Source organism: Schistocerca americana, chromosome 2 (genome assembly GCF_021461395.2).
Source record: "Schistocerca americana isolate TAMUIC-IGC-003095 chromosome 2, iqSchAmer2.1, whole genome shotgun sequence".
Taxonomy (NCBI): domain Eukaryota; kingdom Metazoa; phylum Arthropoda; class Insecta; order Orthoptera; family Acrididae; genus Schistocerca; species Schistocerca americana.
Window position 1 is genome coordinate 15,809,536 of NC_060120.1, and position 9,407 is coordinate 15,818,942.

Sequence of the window (9,407 nt, forward strand, 5' to 3'; positions counted from 1 at the left end):
AGCACTGTAGGACTTAACATCTTAGGTCATCAGTCCCCTAGAACTTAGAACTACTTAAAGCTAACTAACCTAAGGACATCACACACAACCATGCCCGAGGCAGGATTCGAGCCTGCGACCGTAGCAGTCCCGCGGTTCCGGACTGCAGCGCCTAGAACTGCACGGCCACCGCGGCCGGCTTGATTTAAGTGTCAGGAAGTCTTTTCTGAAGGTATTTGTGTTGAGTGTAGCCATGTATGGAAGTGAAACATGGACGATAAATAGTTTAGACAAGAAGAGAATAGAAGCTTTCGAAATGTGGTGCTACAGAAGAGTGCTGAAGATTAGATGGGTTGATTACATAACTAATGAGGAGGTATTGCATAGAATTGGGGGGAAGAGGAGTTTGTGACACAACTTGACTAGAAAAAGGGATCGGTTGGTAGTACATGTTCTGAGGCATCAAGGGATCACAAATTTGGTACTGGAGGGCAGCGGGGAGGGTAAAAATCGTAGAGGGAGATCAAGAGATGAATACACTAAGCAGATTCAGAAGGATGTGGGTTGCAGTAAGTACTGGTAGGTGAAGCAGCTTGCACAGGATAGAGTAGCCTGGAGAGCTGCATCAAACCAGTCTCAGGACTGAAGACCACAACAACAACATGATTCTGGTGGCTACTATTAGTTTCTATGTGAACTGTGAAATGTCTTCCATTAACGTTTCACAAAGTCCACCTTCTTTGGCACTCCCCAGATATCTCCTTCATCGACACAGCGTCACCATGGAATTCCCAGCCGCGTGGTCCCTGAACCACGTGGTCTGGTCGTTGTGCGGCATCGCGCAGTTGGCAACTGGCCGTGGCTTGCTGAGCACCCCAAGTGGTGGCCGCCAGCACTGAACTTGGAATATTTTCAGGGCGCCACAACTCGCCCATTACCTCACAAGACAAACAAATCACTAACAAATTGCACTGTATGTGCTAGAGCATTGTCCTGCAAAATGATGGTCAAGTCCTGCAGAAAGTGTACTCACTTCTCTCTCTATGCTGTTCATTTTGTGTACAGAACCTACGACCTCATGTCGTAGAACGTTGTCTTTACCTTGGTTATTCAATCTTTTTCTCATGACCATCTTTCCCTCAGCAGTCCACTCCCAGAGCTTTGAATGGGGGAATAGCTTGGAACATTATGCCAATGGAGAGATTATCATGACCCTTGTTCAGTAACCATCAGAATGTCCTGAGGATTTCTTTTATGTTTCTTTAATGCAGGGTTTTCCACGGCCTTGTGAATCCTCATGCCATTGATCATTCCTAATTCTTCTGCCTTTAGGGACGGTTTCCCAGCCATAGAGCAAGAGGGTTCCTTGAACCTCTGTCCACTCCAGCGCAGACAACATTCACATATATCGCTGAATGCACCAGCAAAATTACTTCATTGCATGTCGTATTGTTCAGCAGATATATCATGAAGACTGAGATGCTTGACAATCTGCCATATCATACATGCTCTATTAATTTATTACATTTTCATTACTAATTATATCCGCCACACATTTCATTGATGGTATCCTTATGTGCTACTGAATTGTATCCGGAATATTTTATCATCGTGCGACCAATAATTCAGGTGATATGACGTCGTAAACAGTGAGCTGCGTGAAAGTGAGACCGTAGGGCGTGTTTCGAAACAGATACAGGTTAAATGTGGGTAGAAGTATGTGGAAATATGTTAAATGTTTGTGAAACATATCTGAGATGTGCGTAAGCTGGAAAAGCCACTGATAAAAAGCTCATCCTAAATGCCTGAAACGGTTTGAACCAAATTTGGTGGGTGTGAGGACCACTAGTCTCCGATTGGGATGAGCATGATCATATGTAGAGCGACGGGGAAGGACGAGAGGGACAGATGGAGAGCGAAAGGAGGAAACAGGAGGGAGGAGGATATAGATAGAGAGGGGGATAGAGGGAAATGCACAGAGAAATTCAAGAGAGGCAGATGGCCAGAGAGGGGAGCGAAGGAGATGAATAGATAAAGGAAAGCTGAGGAGATGAAGAAGTGGAGAGAGATAGGGGGGAGGTGGAGATTATGTATAGGAGAGCAGAGCCGTGTAAGGTAGAAGGCCCTACGATAAGGGACAGACACCCACATCACCGGGCGATCGCCGGGAGGTCCACCCCCCAGCCCATGTTAAAAGATAGAGCCTTCCAGAAGAACAGTATAGATCTTACTATAACACTAAAGGGGCCACACCAGCTGCAAGTTTTAGCGTGAGACTATACGCTTCTCTGTTATGTAGCAAACATTAAAAACATTGCCCCACCACGAAAAGTATAACGTTTCTCATTGGATGGACAGAATTTTTGTAGGCGGAGCTTAACGCTAACATTGAGACCCTGATTCGACAGTTGAAACCACAGCCAGATACCTTTTTCTTAAACCAACTTCGGTAAATTGCAGTAAAGAGAAATTCGTGAGAGCTGCTTCCGAGACGGCGAGGTGTGTGGAGCTGCGTCGCCCGCCACCCCCTGACGCTGACTAACCACCGACAAGGTAATGAACGCACGCGATGCCGCATAAGAGTGCATAAGGCTTCACTCAGAACTGTTACATCCCCTTTTTGCGTAATACTAGTGTCGATCGTCAATTTAAGCTTATGGTATTCACATTTGCTACTTGAAGTTTAAATCTGAAATTCGATGATTTTTCTGTTATATAATTATTGAGAAGCCACATCAGCCACTGTAATTTATGACAAGTTAAAAAAGTAATTAAAAATAATTGAAGGTCACTGTAGACCATTTCTGATAGTTTTGTCTTTTATGAAACTTAATTTAAATGTGATGTGGCATAGGTCATCCTTCAATTCATTGAAGAACTTGGAAATCCATTCAGGGAATATTCGTTCACAGTTTTGTTGAGCGTAGTTGGTTTTTATCATCGTGTATTAAAATATTTCCTTTCATCAATAGCGCAATTTGTAAACAATGGCCGGCCGCGGTGGTCTCGCGGTTCTAGGCGCGCAGTCCGGAACCGTGCGACTGCTACGGTCGCAGGTTCGAATAGGAAAGCCTTGAACCCTTCCACTAAATTTAGTTAGTATTAAGATTCTTTTACAGGGAGTGCAGTGGAGCTGACGCTGAAATCATTAAGTATTTGATTATATCATCGCTAGTCTCGCTGAACTCTTCTGAACTCTACATGTCATGTGTGGTCTGGCGTCTCCTTACCAGCAACAGGTCCCAGGTTCAAACTAGTCAATTCCCTAAAAAGCACGCTCAGAGTGTAGTTGCGCGAAAGTGGTAGGGAGACACGACTTAGAACAAACAGATACCACGCAGAATGTTAGAAGCGTTTTCGCTGTTTATGCAGCAAAACTGCCGCTTGAGATTGAAGATTTAATTTGTTATTATTTTGTTACAAGCTATATTACAGACGAATTTTGCAGACAGTATCAAGCAATATTGTATCACTGTATGATACATAATTCAAAAGGTATGACGTTGAATATTGTAACATGTGAGAAACTGTGTCATCATGTATGGCGTTTTAATTTATTATTCTTTATTACTATACTCGCAACATGTTTTGCAGAGAGTATCCACATAGGTTGCTGAATTTACCCGGAATAATATATCATTGTTCTGGAGATGCGACGTCATAAACATTGAGCTGGATGAAAATGGAACTGCAGAGTGAAATTTACCAAAGATACAGGCGAGATGTATACAAATACATTTGAATTATGTTGAATATATGTGAAATGTATTGACATGAACGTACGTGTGCAAAGCCACTGGAAAAAAACTCACCCCAAAAATACTGTAATGATTTCATCAAAATTTAGTACACATCTTATATAGAGTCCGGAAAGGAATACTGTTGGGATGAAAAATACCGGCCTCCTATTGGGGTGGAGATGATAACGTGGAGATCAAAGGGGAAAGAAGGAGATGAACACAGATAGGGGTAGTAGGTGATGAACAGAGAGAGGGGAGAGTAGGAGATAGACTGAGAGGGGGGGGGGGGGAAGAAATGGACAGTGAGTGGGAAGATGAGGAGATGGACAGGTAGAGGGCAGAGGAGAACATGGACAGTGGAAGGAAAGAGAAGGATTTGGACAGAGAGAGGAGGGAGGAGAAAATGAACAACGAGAGAGGGCATAGGAGATAAACATGGGGATGGGGGGGGGGGACGAGATGGCCAGCAAGGGAAGGAGGAGCTGGACAGAGACAGTAGAAGGAGGAACTGAACAGAGGCAGAGGGGGCAGGAGGGGATGGAGAGGGAGTGGAGTGGAGGATGGGGGAAAAGGGAGAGGCAGAAGAAGGTTACGGACTAATACAAGATTAGAATACGTACATAGCTGGACATGTTTTATAAATACACGCTTAAGCGCAGGTAACACCAAGAGCGCAGGTCGTTATACTGTAGAGGATGTATCAAAAAGAATCATCTGATTCAAAAAATTTTGCAGAAACAGACATAATATTTGATAGGATAGCCGCATTCAGTGATTTTACAATGTAACTTTTAATCCGTCTTGATTGCAAAATGTTTATTCATATGACCGGTTTCGGTTCCTTTAGAACCATCTTCAGATCTGTAACGATAATTATACTAATTTACTATTTCACGAATGCAAGCCTTTTTCATCCTATCTAATCAACACCAAATGTACAGAATGTACCTGCTATTTCGGTTACAGGAGTAACCCGTCCAAATACAGCAACTTTCACATGCTGCGTCACATAAAATTGGTTGGCAGAATGCACGTCATTTATATTAATTGTGACACTATTACCGACAGGTGCCGTCTGGTACATTTCTTACATTACATATGCACATACTGTATTCAGTAGATTTTTGTAATTAACATTTATTTATAAAAATACTTAATTAAAATCTGTAGATATCAAGGTTAAAATCTATACTTATCAAAATTAGAGAACACAGTAAAATTATCATTTTTATACGATCTAAAAACAAACGGCGATTTCTATATTTACGGCGCTGGTGTAGACTTGTTTTCCTCCACGGTCTGCTTCCGTGGTTCCCGCCATTTCGGTGTTGTGCCGCGATCCGCTCAGTAGTCTGACGTCCATCGCCGTGGGCAAGAGGGCCGCGCAGGAGCGCCCCCGTCAACGACGCCAGGCTCTGCACGCGTCTTCCGGCTTCTGCGTCACGCACCATCTCTCATCCCTCGACCTGGACCTCCACACGCAACAGTTGTCATCTTAGTAAGTCGTCTTAAATACTAAAATTGGCGTTATGATTGAACTCGCTTTGCTCGTTGAGGATTAAATCTGGATGTTTCTTTTTGTGGGTGTATATTTCAATTTCTTCCAAAATGTTAAGAAAATGAGGTCTACGCAGGATGTCTAAATTTTGTTGAATGTTCGTGACTGAGTGCTTTGAAGCAGCCATATGCGCCCCAAACGCTCTTTTGTTTTGAGAGTAGGTGTGACTCTCACTTGCAATAGAAGAATTACAGATAAGATTGAAAGATGCTTTCGTAAATCCGACGTTAAAATGTGGCTCCGAACAAATAACACGCTAAAACTGAAGCTCCGGCACAAAATATATAATAATAGGAATAAATTTTCAGGATTCAGATGTATATAAGATCAAATGTGATGACTGCTGTAAACAATATATAGGACAGACTAGTAGGAACTTTGAGACCAGATTCAGGGAGCAGCAGTGTGCGCCCACTTCAGCCTAGTAAAAATGGTGTCGGGACAACGGAAAGCGTTTTGCGTTCTACATTATGCGCAGTGCGGGTCAGTAATAACTGTTGAGCTTGACTTTCGTACTATGTATGGTGTGGATCAAATGGTTCAAATGGCTCTGAGCACTATGGGACTTAACATCTGAGGTCATCGCTCCTCTAGAAGTTAGAACTACTTAAACCTAACTAACCTAAGGACATCACACACATCCATACCCGAGGCAGGATTCGAAACTGCGACCGTAGCGATCGCGCGGTTCTAGACTGAAACGCCTAGAACCGCTTGGCCACTGCGGCCGGCACGGTGTGGATCCTTCTACAGCGCAGAGAATTAGACGATGGCATCAACAATTGCGAGAAACAGGTTGTTTGTGTAAAGGCAAATCGCCGGGACGTCCTCGAGTGTCTGACACAGACGTCAAACGCATCCGCCATAGTTTCTCGAGGCGTCCACAGAAATCCGTTCGCCGTGCAGCTCAACAGTTCAACATGCTCACGGTGTCCGGTTGGCGCGTGTTGTAGACGATTACACACGAAACGATAACATATTCAGCTACTGCAAGCTCTTCGTCAAGGCGACAAACAACGACGTGTGGTGTTCGGTAATTTCGTTCTTGATGAGACGGAGAGTGACTGTTTTCTCCCATGCTTAGTGTTTAGTCAGACAACGTTCTATTTAAATGGAAAGGTGAACCGTCGTAATGTGAGAATACGGCTTAAGGAACAATTACATGGAGTTGTGTAACACGAGAGGGACTCTCCAATATTTAATGTGTTTTGTGCAGTTTCACAGTAAAAGGTGTATGTGCCATTTTTCTTTGCCGAGAACACTGTTACATATCTCGGTATGCTTGAGAACTTTCTTTTTCCACAGTCGGAGATTGGTTCGAAATACTTCATTTACCAACAGGATGGGGCACCGCCACACTGGCATCTGGAAGATCGAGAATTTTTAAATTACTGAACGATGGATCGGTCGCACTGGACTAACTGATTCAGCCTTACATTACTGGCCTACAAGGTCACCGGACCTGACTGTATGTGATTATTTATTGTGGGAGTTTATAAAAGATTGTTTTTGTGCCTCCGTTACCGACAATAATGAATGAACTGAGACATCGCATAACAGCAGCTATGGAACTTGTAACTCAAGACATGATAGCTGCAGTGTGGGTACAATCTGAATATCGCATGACATATGCCGTGCATCTCAAGGGGGGCATATTGAACATCCTTGAAAAGATTCGAAAAAAAGAACTTTTTGATTTTCCCGTGTATGAAAGAACAAAATTCGTTGTATATGTTTATTAGTTTCAGAAGTTTAGACGTGCCAAATTGGATGATTCTTTTTGATACACCCTATATCCTTTTTCTGCAAAGCCTACTTACGAGGTGCATTCAAGCTCTAAGGCCTCCGATTTTTTTTTTCTCCAGACTGGAAAGAGACAGAAACATGCGCAGTGTTCTAAAATGAGGCCGCGTTCATTGTCAATACGTCCCAGAGATGGCAGCACCGTATGGCAGATGGAATTTTACCGCCAGCGGAGAGATTCAGAACTGTTTTAAATAAAATGGCGACGTTTTCCTTGCTTGAACAGCGTGCAATCATTCGTTTTCTGAATTTGCGTGGTGTGAAACCAATTGAAATTCATCGACAGTTGAAGGAGACATGTGGGGATGGAGTTATGGATGTGTCGAAAGTGCGTTCGTGAGTGCGACAGTTTAATGAAGGCAGAACACCGTGTGACAACAAACCGAAACAACCTCGGGCTCGCACAAGCCGGTCTGACGACATGATCGAGAAAGTGGAGAGAATTGTTTTGGGGGATCGCCGAATGACTGTTGAACAGATCGCCTCCAGAGTTGGCATTTCTGTGGGTTCTGTGCACACAATCCTGCATGAAGACCTGAAAATGCGAAAAGTGTCATCCAGATGGGTGCCACGAATACTGACAGACGACCACATGGCTGCCCGTGTGACATGTTGCCAAGCAATGTTGACGCGCAACGACAGCATGAATGGGACTTTCTTTTCGTCGGTTGTGACAATGGATGAGACGTGGATGCCATTTTTCAATCCAGAAACAAAGCGCCAGTCAGCTCAATAGAAGCACACAGATTCACCGCCACCAAAAAAATTTCTGGTAACCGCCAGTGCTGAAAAAATGATGGTGTCAATGTTCTGGGACAGCGAGGGCGTAATCCTTACCCATTGCGATCCAAATGGCACTACGGTAACAGGTGCATCCTACGAAAATGTTTTGAAGAACAAATTCCTTCCTGCACTGCAACAAAAACGTCCGGGAAGGGCTGCGCGTGTGCTGTTTCACCAAGACAACGCACCCGCACATCGAGCTAACGTTACGCAACAGTTTCTTCGTGATAACAACTTTGAAGTGATTCCTCATGCTCCCTATTCACGTCACCTGGCTCCTAGTGACTTTTGGCTTTTTCCAACAATGAAAGACACTCTCCGTAGCCGCACATTCACCAGCCGTGCTGCTATTGCCTCAGCGATTTTCCAGTGGTCAAAACAGACTCCTAAAGAAGCCTTCGCCGCTGCCATGGAATCATGGCGTCAGCGTTGTGAAAAATGTGTACGCCTGCAGGGCGATTACGTCTAGAAGTAACGCCAGTTTCATCGATTTCGGGTGAGCAGTTAATTAGAAAAAAAAAAAAAAACGGAGGCCTTAGAACTTGAATGCACCTCGTACATCTAAGTGATAAGTTATCACAAAAACAGCTGGCAGTACCTCAGTATTCTACCATACAAATCTTTCCTCACGTGCCCAGAAATACGCAGCAAAGCAGTTTTGAATATAATCTGATATCATTTCTTTCATACAACTTAGTTCTATAGACATATTTTCTGTCAAATATGTTTCATTTGTAAAACGAGTAATAGAAAAGATTAAAATACTCACATATGATATAAATTTGTGGAAGTTTCCTGTGAATGGATAACATAGAGGCACAAATATAAACAAGTTACGTAGGCACAGCCACATTTTTGAATACCAGAATACTACACATGTAACGTAGGATTCAACAACTCTTAGGGTGTTGGACACACTTGCAATGAAATTAACGCACGAGCGAAAAAGACCCTTGTAACAGGGGTCAAACAGTACATAGAACAACGGCTGAGTCCATGTAATACCTTATTTTCGCTTAAGCGAGCTTAGCAGCCTCGGAGATCCTCTTTATAGTGGTAGCGCTGTGTGTGTGTCTTTGGCCACCAGGGTGAGCCTGCCAGTACAGCAGGATCCCGTGCTGTGATGGCAGCCTGTGTTTGTTGGGGCTGAGGCGACGAGCTGGAACACACGTGTCGAGCCACTGTTTTAAATCACCGCATGCGACCCACAAACAGCCACCGCAGGTTTATCATCAAATGTGGAAGCAGAGAGGACATATGGCCGGTTGCCTTCTGTGTCATTGCTTGTTTGCTTTGAAATGTTGTCGTTTTCACGGAAAAACTGCGTCTTAGTTGGCACTGTAAACTGTTGGGACTAAAATGCAGGCTGGGTCAAAAGGAAAGGTACGTGCTAGGAGGGGTGATAGTATTAGTGATTCTGCACAAAAAATTTCATATGGATATATATCCCATTCGGAATAGTTTCCGCAGTAGAACATATTTAATGCGTATTGCTATTTCGCAACATACCACAGTATCTTAGAGGACGTTGAGATGAACGACCT